Below are 13,944 nucleotides of genomic sequence, written 5' to 3'. Positions count from 1 at the left end.
AACACATAAAAAAGGATCAGTAACCAAACAACTGAAATCTAACGAGCATTCTTCAAATATGTTGAACCTTCAAATATGTTGAACCATAGGTTTGGAAACTCTTATTTACCAAAGTTACATTTGGTAAATAAAACCAAAGCACAGGGTAACAAACTAAGAAGATTATCAAGTGGAAAAGCGTTCAGAGAAGACAATGACATTTGTTTATTCTTTTCATTACAGAAACATCAACAAAATACTATCCCCATTTCTATAGATGGGGACAAAAAGGCTTAACTTTTATTTTCGTAAAGTAATGGTATGGCTAAAAAAACTCAGGAAGCCTCAGCTTCCAGCCCACATAAGTACCAAGTCACTTAACTACAACATTTAAGTAGAGATAGCCAACCTGTTAATGAGAACTATTGCTAGTTCAAAGGTACTTTTCAACTCTAAGGAGTTCAGGTGGTTTTTTGTGGTTGTTCAAATGCTTGTTTAGCAAGTCTCAGACTAAGGAAAATAATTTTACATGAGCAACAGACTACCAGACAGGAATGACAGAATCACAGAACGGTTTGGGTTGGAAGGGACCTTAAAGCCCACCCAGTTCCAATCCCTGCCGTGGCCAGGGACAGCTTTTAAAAGACCAGGTTGCTCAAAGCCCCATCCAGCCCGGCCTTGGGCACTACCAGGGGTGAGGATGCACACAGGCCACGAGTAAAACTCCTCTGCTGACAGTCGGGATGCACCAGAACAAGAAACCTGGCTCTTCTTCATTTGTATCCTAGGAACAAACACGGACAAAAGGCACCAGGAGTGGCAAGTGAGTGCATTAAAGCAACGTTCTCAATTTGCATCTCTCCCAGTTTATTTGTTCTTCTAAATATTTAACGGAGCTCTTCTGCAGTTACTTAAGAAGATGCAACATCCCTCTGCAGCATCCCAAACGTCAGGGCCGATGTTGTAAGGAACCAGGAATATCAGCACTAGCAAAGCTTGTTCAGGTGTGCATCGCCTCTGACACACAGAGAAGAGCAGAGATTTTAAATTAAAAAAGAAAAGAATAATTCCCTAATAATTTAAGCTGTTATTGGTGAAAGAAGACATTTGCTTGCACTTCAGGATTTAAGTTTATAGCGAACCTGTCAGCTCAACATTAAAAATGAAAAGCAAGGAGATACAGCAAGCAGACAGCCAAGCTAAGGTCTGGTCCCTTAATACCAGTAAATATTAACCATACCGAAAGAACATACATCAACGCAGTATTACTTTGCTTGCCTGCGAGTCAGGAATGACCCTGAAATAGCTTTGGGGCACTCAGGCTTTTGAAATTAGGAGCAGTTCCTAAGAGGAACCTGCACTTTTTCTTTCCTCCTGAAAAATGTTACCAAGTCTGTAATTATGAAATTGCCTTCTCGGCATGGATGTTGAGTGTGTGCTTCTGCTGCCAGCCTTAGGACAGAGCCTGTGGTAGCAGTGGTGCCCTGCCCTGCGGCAGGGGATGTCCAGGTGATGCGATATCACTCAACAAAAGTCAGGGAATAACCAAACGCTGGCTTTTTGGCAGCCCACAGGGGTGAAGCTTGCTATGATTTTGTTAAAGGCCTCCTGAAAGCTGACATTTTGTCATCGTACTCCTAGCCTTGAGAAGGAACTTGTCTGTTGACCTGAGGATGGCAGAGGACTACCCGTCCTCTTTCTCCTCAGAATCTATTTTTGAACAGTTATTTACATTTGGCCACAAAACTCTACCACAGATGAAGCAAAAAAAAAAAAAAAAAACAAATTCACTTCTCCCCAAAGAGCTTGACATACAAAGACAGAAGGGTCAACAAAAAGTGCAGACACAGCTTGGAAACCTTCAGTAGAAGTAAACCCAAGTGCTAATTTTATCTCCTTCCTTTGGCAGGTGGGAACGTATCCCAAATTTCCCAATCCTAAAGGTGCTTTAAGCCCCAGTCACTTCAGGGAAGTCACAGGCACTCAGCGCTGTCCTGAAAGCTGTCAGCAATTTCACCAAAGCAGGAGCAAAATCAGGAACAACATTTGTCAAACTGAGAAGCTGAGATGAAAATGCAACGAGGAAAGAACTGAAAGCACAGAGGAAAATGGCATTAAAAAGGTTCCCAGACATCCAGTAAAAGTATTGTCAAAAACACACGCAGCAAAATTTAAAGCTTTCCCCTCAAAACATTCGGCTCTATTTTTACCTTCCCAGTTACAAGAAGTTACTCTCAAAACTAATCATTAAAACCAACATGCAGCTCCCAAATATGCCTCCTGAGAAACAAACAGAACAGTCAATCATTTAGTGCACTTAAACAAAACCCCACGTTGTTATGTACCAAACTTGCTTCTCCTGGAAAAAGCAGGTTTGTTTTTTTGCAGGGTTTGCTGTTGGACTTTTTTTGTTTGTTTGTTTTCATGTCCTTTCTGACACTCCGCATTTGGGGTCAGGCAAGATGGAAGTTATGTCCCTGATAAATGCCCCTTTCCCAATGGTTGACCCACACTGGGAAGTAACACAGGCAAGTTTCAACATTACTTATTGTAGCCCCACTCCAGGCAAGGCTCACATAAATGCTGGTTTCTTTTCTAATACTTCATTTCCTTTTACCACCAATTATCAAGACAGAGCTCAAGACAAAAGCTTTTTTATGTTCAGAACAGTTTGGGTATGGAAAGTAGCTACAGCCTCAATCCAAACTCACAGAAGCCAAAGCAAGGCCTCCAACTGGTTTAGGTTACAGCTAGTACAGATGTTACATTAAAAAAAAAATATCTTGTTTAGTTTTACCTGCTTAAAGATTACATAAATCCTGGCAAAAAGCAAGCTATAGACCACCACCCTAGATTATATCCCTGAATACAAGAATACAAGATGAGAACGCTTTGCTAATTTGTATGCTGGATAATCTACCAGAGCAGGACCGTAAGCAATTAAAACAATGCAAAAGGTGGCTACAAAGAACACCCAAAACTTAAAAACCACTGCAGGCAGATGTGAAAATGCAGCTGTTGCAAACAAAAAAAAACAAACCACCACACTGGCAAACCTGTTTCACCCTCCTATCCTGCAAGAGATGACTTCTCACAACTCATTTTCAGCAAACAACTGCATCTGATGTGCTCTGAACCAAGAAGGCTTCCTTCTCTAGAAGTGGGGAGATGAAGAGTTACGGAGATGGATGGAAGTGAAGGGGAAGCACTGAATGAGCAGAAAGAGCAGGAGCTCTGTTGACTACCTGGAAATACAAACCGAAGTCATTTACAATCAGTTTTCTTTGGAAGTGAAGCACACGCCTAGGGCATGTTAACAAGACAGACAGCCATCTGGAGAAGCAGTGAGGTTACAAAGGGACTTGGAAAGCCACCACGGTGTGCCAGCTGAGAGCACAGCCAATGCCTCGAGGATGACCCACATCATCCCTGACAGCAAGACTAGAAATGCAGTGGTTTTAATTAAACTCCTTGACAGGGACCAGACCAACGTGTGTGTCATTAGCAAGGCTTAAATCAAGACCTGAATTTTATGCCCCCACTCGGCTGGTATCACACCACCACATGTATTATGCAAGAAACCCAAATGTATGATAAAATACCTTTGAAAATCACAGTTTTGTTTCCTGTTGTATCACCAACTCATCACTCAGCTTGGGCACATCATTTCCACCAGTTGTTCTTTACCTTTCCTCATTTCAAACTGCAGTGTGGAGGAGAAGATGGGTGAGCAGGAGACAGCCTGCACACAGCAGGTCGGAGTGCAACTAGTCCACAAGAAGCACATCTCTTTCTCAAGTTAGTAGCCATTCCCCCAGTTACAGAGAACCTTGACTTTGGTGAAAAAACTCTTAATTCTGGATTTTTCTCTTTTAGTGCAGATGCTGCTCCTCTGCTTACTTATAAAGATCAATAAAAAGGTGCACTCTAGAAAGAAATCCAAGTGTTGGGTTGAATGCTTTTATACTGCTAGCCCCATTCCCAAACATAAAAGTAGCTTTTTACATTTTAAAAGGCAACTGGCTCCCTCCTTCTCTAATAGGAAGCTTAAATATATGTATTTAAGTTGTATGATTTTTTTCTACTCATTTATTACAGTTATCTGGAGTCCTCAGACACAAACAGGAGCTGTTCACTTTAATTATTTGTACCACTTACATTACACCCAAAAAAATCAGACCGCAGTCTGTAGTCTATGCACTACCTGTGCAAAAAGACGATTTTAGGTGCAGAACTCAACATTTTTCTTTTGGCACTGCTAGGGGTATCGAGAGGAGCTACAGCAAGAGAGAACACCTGGCAGGTGAATCAACAGACAAATATCTTGATATTCTTCTTTGAAAAGCTGATTTGCCACAAGCAAATGGTACCAAAAGAAATGGGAGGTAAGCCCCACCACCACCTTTTTCTAATTTTTTTTTTTTTAACCTCTGAAAGAAGTCTGGTTCTCTCATAGACAGCCATACCTAAACACAAAATTACTGTATTTGGTGAAAGAAGACAAAAAATCAGCCAGCACTAAAATAGAATTTGGGTTAGATAATCAGATATTCATCTTTGATGTTAAAATCTACTCATCTCTAAAGTACGGTAGTATACAGTGACCCTTTAGAAAATAAGGATCAATGAAACAAACCTGAAAAAAGAGCTCTGATCTGTATGAGCTAAAAATTGTAAGTTTACAGAAAATAACTACGGCACCAGAACCATTACGCAGCTTGTTTAAAGGTCACAATCAGTTTATAGCAGAGTTTAATTGCCTTAAAAAGAAGATGTAGTTAAACATTTGCCTATCATAACATCCAATTTGGAAGGTTTTGATTTAGCATTTTACAACACATAACCTAAGTACCAGCAAGATATTTATTAAAAGTCTGAGTAACTTTGGCCAAAGTTAGGAAATATGCTCCCAGTTAAAACTGCATGATCCCTTAAGAGGTTTCTCAGCAGTATTTTAGTTTTCCAGAAAGTATGGGAAACCAGGGGTGAAAAGAGGATTTATTTATTTGTTTTAATTCTAGACCTTCACAATCTTGGAAGTCTATAAGCAGATATGAAATGAAAGCCCTCAAGTAGGTGCTTCTTCATGGTGGCAAAGCAGAATAATGGTTATACAAACCAGGAACCCGAAATCTTTCCATCCGGGACACCAGCCTGCTCTCAGTTCAGATGCCAGATGCAAAAACACGAAGAACAAACAACTGAGAAAGGTTAAAAGAAAACAATGTGGTAGGTCACAATTTGAAGGAGAAAAAAAAAGTCAAGTCATACACAAACTCAGTATGACAAATGGGAAAAAGCTGAACCCTCTGAATAAAACAGCAAACAAATAGCAGCAGCCTGCCTCACCGGATGAATAAAGACAAAGCTGACATTTAAAAGAGGGAGAATTGATCTACTGCTTTTACAAGGAACTTGCTTTTGAAAAGGTACAGGGAAGGAAAACGACTACAAAACAGTTGAAACGGGTATAGCCAGATCTAAGCAAGCAGTTCAGTGAATTCAATTACACCTGACTTGCGTGAGATAAGGACCTAACCTGGGACGTTTGCCATAGTCTAAGAAACAGCAAGGTACTCACGCTCATCTGCTGGGATTTGGCATTGGGCAAGAAGGTAAAGGACCTAAGAATGATGGTCTCTGTTCAAAGAATTTAACACAATAAACTGAGAAGCACACGGAGAAATGATCCCCCAACTTTCTAACCCTAAGCATGCATGTCTAAAGGAACTGACCCAGGGAATTTTGCAGAGGTTCGTTGTGGTTTGGGGTAGCACGTGGCTCTGCTGCTGTTTCTTAAATAGGTTGGAGCAGCTGCTAGCAGCAGGAGACACATTCCTGGAGGAGGCACTCCATGACAAAGCTCTGAGGATCTGTGGCATGGGGGTGACCCATGTCAGAGCAGGCATCCTCAGGAAAACAGCAGTAGAGGAAAACCTGAAGAACCCAAGTGCTGCAGAGGAAACCCATAAGAAGCAAAGCAGCAGAAAGAAAAAACCTACAAGGGAAAAGTTCAGAGAGAGAAGCCCTTATGGGCGACACCAGGTTTCTGTGCCACCCATTGCCTCACTGGAAGAATTGGGACAGACTGAGCATACACCAGGGAGAAAACAAGTTGAAAGAATGGAAGGGAGTAAAGCTGCTTGACTGAAGATGCACCTGGAGAATAATGAAGAAATGTGTTTATTTAAATGGCTTTTGTTGATTGTCCCCTCTTCCTCTGTCCCTACCTCAAATATCCATATCAGCAATCACGAGTTTGTGTTAACTGGCAATAAATTAACCAAGAGTTCCCCAAATTGAGCCTGTTTTGCCTGCAAAACTCCTCTTTTCCAGGGATGATGGAGGAAAGGTTCTGACATCCAGAAAGCAGGAGCTTGTTGAGTATTTTGTACCTCCAGTGCTGGAAACATATAATGAGTAACTGATTAAGCCTACTCTAAAATTGCATTTATAGTTTTTAATTAGAAGCTTGACGTAAGCCTTATCAAGTAAACTGTATTTCATCCATAAACTTGCTCCATATTTTGGTAGCAAGGTGAATTAGAATGAAGCTAATAAGTTGCTGTCCTTAAGGATGGCACATCCAAATATTGGAACATATGAAAAACCTGCATCCAAGCTGCATTTAAGAAATCCAAGGATTGGCAATTGTTTGCTATCAAGTTGCCACAGGTCAGTGGGCAGCAGAAAGTGTGGTATCAGGACAAGGCAGCATCATCCAGCTAAAATGTCCCTGGAATTACAGGAGCACCCAGTCCCAAAGCAGGGAGCCTTTAGATAAAGAAAAAAAAGCAAACAAACAAACAAACATGGAAAACATGCACAGATCAGAGCTATTCCTGACTGTCACTGCCTCTTTCCCCTTCAGGAAAAGGGGAAAAGGCACACAGGATGTGAGGATTAATGAACAGCTGTAAAATCCTCATGATGAACAGTAGCGACTGTTGATTAACACACTGGATATTAAGATGATGGAAGAAATTGCTAGCAATTTTACTCACCTTTAAGCAATCTCAGAAGAATTAACAAGCTAAAAGCATAAGAAGAACTATAAGAGATGGAGAAATAGAGAAAGCAACCCCTTCAGCAGTATTTTGGAAATGGCTGAGGTCAATTCCCTTCTTGAGGTGAAAGGATTTGCTGACCACTGATGAAGAAAGGGGGAGAAGATTGATGGCTTCTGAGCTACACACGAAATACAACGCTCAGGTTGCAAGAAAACAGCTAGTCCTAACTCACTGTAAGCTCCTTCAGTGGGGGAAGAAAGGGATAAATACAGACATAAAATGGGTTAAGAGGGCTATTTTTTCTTTACGAGGTTTGTTTTCTCTAAATTGTAGGACCTTTTATCCAAATTCTCACCTGTACATTCACCTAACACGACTGAAATGCAACCACCTCCACAAGAGGCAGCAAGCAGCCAATGTGCAACACAACACCAAACAGTAAGAAAGTATCCGTGAGGGCAGAGGAACAACACTTTTTTAATGCCTTAACAAAGCAGAAGTGTATTCCACAGAATAAAGTTCCAGTAAGCTGAAGTACACAATTCTGAACCAACCATCCCATCTGGTCTTGCTTCCTTTAAAGAAAAAACATGTCTCTGTATATTATCGGATACAAGCTGGGAGGAGGTCAATTATATGGCAAAGCCATTTCCCTGTGGCTCTAGTATTGCCTTAATTATATTTTGCAAACTTTGCCTTTCTATCTTTTGCTCGTAAGACTACTGCTCCTATGAAAGCATTAAAGCAAACCTGTTACAAACACGTTAGTACAAAGTGCAATCATCCTTTGCTTTTCTGAAGTGTTTATGCAAATGGTGGTGACCCAAGCTAACTTACTACTTTCCTTTACAAACTTAAAATATTTATAGAATTACATCCCTCGCTTGCTGTCCTTTAGTCCACCTACATAAATTTAATTCTTTCAATTTTTCCCCAGTCCTGTCACCCATCAATCATTCTACTTCCTCCTCTACTTGCTGTAATTCATCAATGTCTTTCTAGTAATAAAGTGCTGAAACCAGCAGCAGTGCTCAAGGAACAGGCTGCCTAAAAACCACGAGAGGATTATCCAACTGCTCACTTGGACCTTAAAGCAAAACCCAAGCAATCTCCACAGTGGTATGGTTAAATGACTTCCCCGAAACAGGAAAGTCAAAGTACCTCTATCTGCATCACAGGACTGCCCGAGATGTCTTCCATTAGAGTGACAACTCGCTGGAGATGAGGCACGTATCGCCGGGGTGCTTGCGAGAGCTCCGTGCCTCGAATCCTCAGCAGCTCCTGAGCACTCCGCTGCAATTAGCAAATCAAAGATTTGATACCATCTACAAGAGGCTCGCACAGCTCAGCTCCATACCTCATTGCCACAGGACACCGCCGAGGCCAAAAGCTTAAACTGGTTTAAAAAACGACAGAAATTTGAGGCAGAGATCTGTTGATAACTGGAGATACTGTTACAGGTGCTGTGAAAGCAGTAAAAATAATCTGAAAAGGCTCTTCCTTCTACTTTTCACTTCCATATTTTGTCTGATTTAATACGTCCTCATTCAGCCTTAATGGCAATTAAGAGAAGTGTTAAGAGATGTGTTTTTTTTTCAGGACCATCCATCCCAAACGTCTTCTGCCTATATGAATGATGCCTAGAACAATGAGGGCCTAATGCACTGAAGTAAAACACCAGGACTTTTATTTTTAATGCAAACCTGCAGTTCCCCAAATTGATCTCTTGCTGTCTTCAAGATGACATTTCCAATCCTTCACACTCCCTGTCCCATCGCTCTGTTGTTAAAGGAATCTTTAACTCCTTCCAATTAGCTCTTCACCTACTAATTTACTAACTTGTTTTTATTACAGAATTCATAAAGATGTCACAGGAGGCAACATTAAACTGTAGTCTTATACAACCACTGCCTTCTCAAACTGGCACGTTGTCTATAGATCTTCATTTATGAGCTGTTCAGCATAAGTTTTCCTCCGGGTCTACGCGAGGATGTTTCATCTTTCATGCCACTTTGAAGGTTACGTGGTAGCATTATGCCAACTTCACCCGCCATAAATCAGTTTCCTTCATTGGAAGACTTCCAGGCTAAATTCACCCCAAGTGTTTCAAACGCTTTACTGAAAACTAAATTTATTGTTCCTCTTCACCCACCATTCACTGGCTTTAAAGTTGCATTAAAAATGCAAATTTATCTAGATTATATTTTATATTGTTCCATAACCCACTAGGTCTTCCAACAATTTCTGTTGGTGTTTGTTGCAGTGTTTCACTATTATGTTTGCACAATCCAGAGTTAAAAGAATTCATGGAAAGACCAGTGACTACTGGAAAAACATCAGCTATATTCAAAGATAAAGCAATAAGAATGTAAATGTCTCACGGAATGAACTCCATAAAATACGTCAATAATAAAAATTACCAACAATATCAAAGGCAAAAGAAATATTAACCTGAAGGTAAGTAAGATGCCTAGGTTCACGAGGTAAAAAGGCAGCCAGCGTAAACGAGAACACAAAAACTCTCCAGCTGTTAAGAGATCACTCCAAAGAAAGGATGCATCATTACATGGCAGGGACAATTGCCTTGAGCAAAGAACTTCTCATCACTGCATCTGTGATCAGGAAAGATGAAGCTTAACGTTCAGAAACGTCCATTCCCCAAAGCATAGACCATAATACTACAAATACTTCTCCTGTTTCATTAAGGGCAGCGTGGCTGAACCTCACCACAAAACGCTGCTCGACACCTCTATTCCACCTTCATTACGGCGTGTGTTTGCTATTTAATAAACTTTCATCAGCTTAAATGAATGGTTGTTATTAGTTGAGCTAACAGCCACGGGATAATACTCCAGAGACGTATCGATGCTTGTTGGTGCATTAACTAAGAGCGGAGGGGCCGAGGTCAAGCACGTGTCAATGCAAATGAAGCACTATTAGGCACTAACAGTTTAATGCAACAGACTGCCTCGGATAATGGAAATTATAGGATGAAAAGAATGAGATGAAGTTATTGATAAGCGTAGTAAGTGAAAAATGATAAGGTGTTGCAAAGGGAAAGAAAACTTCCATTTTCTAGTGTCTTCAAGCATAGCCTAGCAAGGTGTGTGTTTTTTTTTTTTCAAATTAGAAAAAAAGGAAAAAGATAGAATAGAGGTGAAAAATCTTCTAGCAGTAAATAGCACCAATGCTTCTCATATAAGGAACTTACAAGTACTCTTCCAAACTTAATTACTTAAGCTTTACAATGCTCCTTCGGGGCAAATAACTAATGCTAATGAACTCTGTCATCTGAGTAAAGGTACAGCATTCAAAATGAATCAGCAGGAAGGAGAGAAAAAAGCTCACTGCTTCCATGTTTGTGCTCGAATCACTAGAACATATCCCATCCATGCAGCAGCTTAAGAAAAACAAAGCTGCTTGCTTTCTCTTCTGTACCTCAACCATACAGTTAACAGAAATCGTAAGGTTTGCCAATCATTACAAGCTAGTACAAATTAGTTCCTTTAAGCAGAAATGCTGACACACATCAAATCCAAAATCAGATACAACCCTTGAGGTGCCATCTTCTCAATTCTGTTTTCTGAAAGGCTTCTTTGTAATCAATCGAGTCTACAACGACAAGACACAACGTTAGCTATGGAAAGACTTCAAGGCAAGAAGTAATGAAAGCTATTACTATTTTTGCAATTCAAATGAAAGAATTTGAAGCAGGGCCAAAATTTAAGTTTTGTAATAGAAAACTTTCTATAGAATCCCAAAGTCTCTTACATTTTGTAATTAATGACTTCAGTGGAAATAAAGCTCTTCCACAGCAGTGCTTGGATCCCAGCACTGCAATAAGAAATGCAGAAACAAAATGAAAGACTGCTTTTATTGATTTTCATTGTTCCAGCTGAAAGAAAGGCAGACGGTAAATAAAATGCATACCAAGAACTCAGTTGCATGTTTTTAATGTCATTATTCCAAACTACTTACAGCCTCAGAAGAGAGCTCACTGCACCGTACTGTAATTGAAAGCCTCTCCTCATCCCACGCTACGGAGAGCCACAGGCAGCAGCCACATTCAAATAATGAAAAGCAAATTTTCCTCAACGGGTTACGAACACCCAATGTTTTCTGGGAACATGTCAATCACCCCAAACACCATTGTTGAGGATTAATGCGAACAGCAGGGGAAATTGTTATCAAGAAGGACACATCCGCTACAAGATGGGCAAGAAAAGGCCAAACATGTGCTTGTGTACGTGCACACCCCAACAGCCTTTCTCTGATCCTGAGATGTTCAAGGTTTTAAGCTCCTTGTTTGACTCCCCTCTCCACAGCAAGCTAAATTCCTTGTCCTCATGCACCATCCTCCAAGTATCTTACCCATGGTTAACTTCTCATCTATTTCCTTTCCCTACGCCACCTCGCCCTTCTGACTGCCTCGGTAGCTTTACGATCATTTTTGCACAGCGTTTCTTTGTATTAAAATCTCTTCTCATTCTGACCTTGCTCTCACACACTAGAGTGACCCAGTTGTGTTGTAAAGCTCTGCAGGCAGAAAAAAAGAAAATATCCAATTTTGTGTAAAATGCTTTGGCATGCAGACATCAGGGCTGGTCAGCATCTCTAGTTTAGACTGAAATAACCCTTATATGAGGGTTAGATTTTACTGGAATAACCCTTCTACAAGGGTTAGATTTGATTGGAATAACCCTTCTATAAGGGTTAGATGTCACACCAAATAAACTCTAAAAAAATTACATATATTAACCCTACAGATCTTAACAAAGCAGCCTGCAGAGCTGCGCATGACACACGGTGAGGATGCAAGTGGCGAACTCTGCACGCAACTGAGAGCAACCTGATTTACCTGCAGCCCCATCTCCTCTCCCGTACAGCTGGAGGGAAGTTAATTGAACGCAGCAATCATAATGGCCACTCGCTCCGCTCAGGAAACTGAACAAACTGGCAACAATGCAAATTTGCACTAAGAAAGAGGCCAGCTCTGAGCAAAGCTTGATGTGATTACTCACTTCAGAAAGAAGAACAGGAGACCTTCTACTCTTTCCCTCGCAGAAGGAAGCTGAAATAGAAGTCTGTTAACAGGGAAACAAGAAAGAAAAGGAGTCGTTGGAGTGTTCCCTGGCCTACTTCTTGAGGAACAAATTACTCGCTCTCCAACTTTTTATTACTTTGGACAAAAATGCCTCGACTAAAGGAAAAGGATGTGCTCATGAGTAAAACATCCACGTCACCTCCGAGCTCTGTAACATAACTAAGTGGGATATTAAACTGAAACGAACACTAGTCAGTGGGCTTCATACTTCCTTCTTTCCACACGATGCTCTTCTTTGCTTTGTCATCCTCTTAATAAAAAAAAAAAAAAAATAACAATTTTCAACTGGGTATGGCAGTAATCCTCACTCTTATCCTGTGGATATATTTCTGCAGCTTCACCATCTTTTACCTAATACGATCCCACCCTCGAAGGAACTGTGCTCTGACAATAAGAAATCAAGTTCAGAGCAAGCTTTTCATGGTCTAGCAGACTTAAGTTTTTTTAAAAAAAAAAAAAAAAAAAAAAAACTCTATATACTTTGACAAAGTGATATGAGCTCATTAAAATTGCAAAGCTAGACACTTAAAAGCCAGGAAACGCAAAGAAAGTAGCCCGAGCAATTTTCATTTAATTGTATTATGATATGACCTTTAATTACTTGATTCAACAACATTTCTTCCTTCAAATGTTTTTTAGCATTTCATCTCTTAGATTACTTAAACAAATGGAAAATATTAATTCCTCCCGATGGGCGCTGCATGGGTCAACAGCAGAGCCAGAACTACCAGATCAACACCACAGACCTCTATGCTACCTGAGTTAATTACGAAGCCCCTCGCCAGAAAGCGTTGCCTTTCAATACAGAACCCAGCACTGAAGGAAACTGGACCTAGAACTGCTCCATCAAGCAAGAATCCTTCTGGCCGTGCCCGCTGTCCATCCTGCCGTGCCTTCTGCCTCAAGTTTTGGCTTGGCTATAGAGTCGTGTAGCCTGTGTAGGTCTTCTCATCCAGCCTCAGAGCTGAGTAATTCAGATTCCTGCCTTCCAGCGACCAAGCTCATGCTTCCAGGCCAAGTGCCAAGCTGTAACCCAGCCCCAACTTGCCTCTACCACCAGTTCTGCTCTTCTTCTTCAAGACCACACGCCGCCTTCTTATGAAGCTCCTGTTGTGTCAGAAGTCTTCTCAGCACCCGATCATGTTTTGTTAAACAGAAAATGCACATACACGTGTGCACATGCACTCCATTGCCACGTTAAAGTGGATTTCACTTCTAGCAATGATGTGTGTCACAAAACAGATCCTTTACAGATAGGCGTACAGACTCATACTTCAAAAAAACGTGCAGAAGTTGAAAATAATTGAAACTTAGTCTCAAACAGGGGTTGTGTGTGCTCTGGACCATCCTAATTTCTCCAGAGCTTAACAGTTCAAGGGAGGTTGGAACCAGATGCTTTTAAAGAGTGTAATCTGCAATTACAGAACAGTAAACCCTACTGGCCCTACTCACAGGAGTGCCTAACATACAGACAGGACACATGATTTTAGAAGTTCATTTGCACTACCCTAGACAGACAGAGAATGAGCAACAAAAAAGCAGCCACTTAAAATTTTTAACTTCATACAAATGTAAGCCGTCATAAAACACCTTTGCATTTTGTTCATGCTACTGGGAAAAGCTGCCATTCTTACATTAATAATTCTTCCCGGCACTGCTCAGTCATTGCACATTAGAACCAGCAGCTGGAGAGTTTTGAGTGATAATGAAACCTGTAACAAGCCATCTTCAACCGTCTTTTCCAAACAATAAGGGAATTAAAATTTCAATTTAAATGCAGAGGTTTGAAACACGCTTCAGTGGCAAAATTACTTCAATTAATGTGAGTGGAATACAAAGAACAGACTGCAG

General features: G+C 40.7%; 1 protein-coding gene across 2 annotated transcripts in view; it reads right to left on the bottom strand.

The window, feature by feature from the left end:
* Positions 1-13,944, bottom strand: part of EXOC4 (exocyst complex component 4) — a 375,336-nt gene that overhangs the window by 336,816 nt on the left and 24,576 nt on the right. The window lies entirely within an intron of this gene.

This window comes from Aythya ferina, assembly GCF_964211825.1.
Source record: "Aythya ferina genome assembly, chromosome: 1".
Lineage (NCBI taxonomy): Eukaryota > Metazoa > Chordata > Aves > Anseriformes > Anatidae > Aythya > Aythya ferina.
This window is presented reverse-complemented; position numbering and strand designations above follow the sequence as displayed.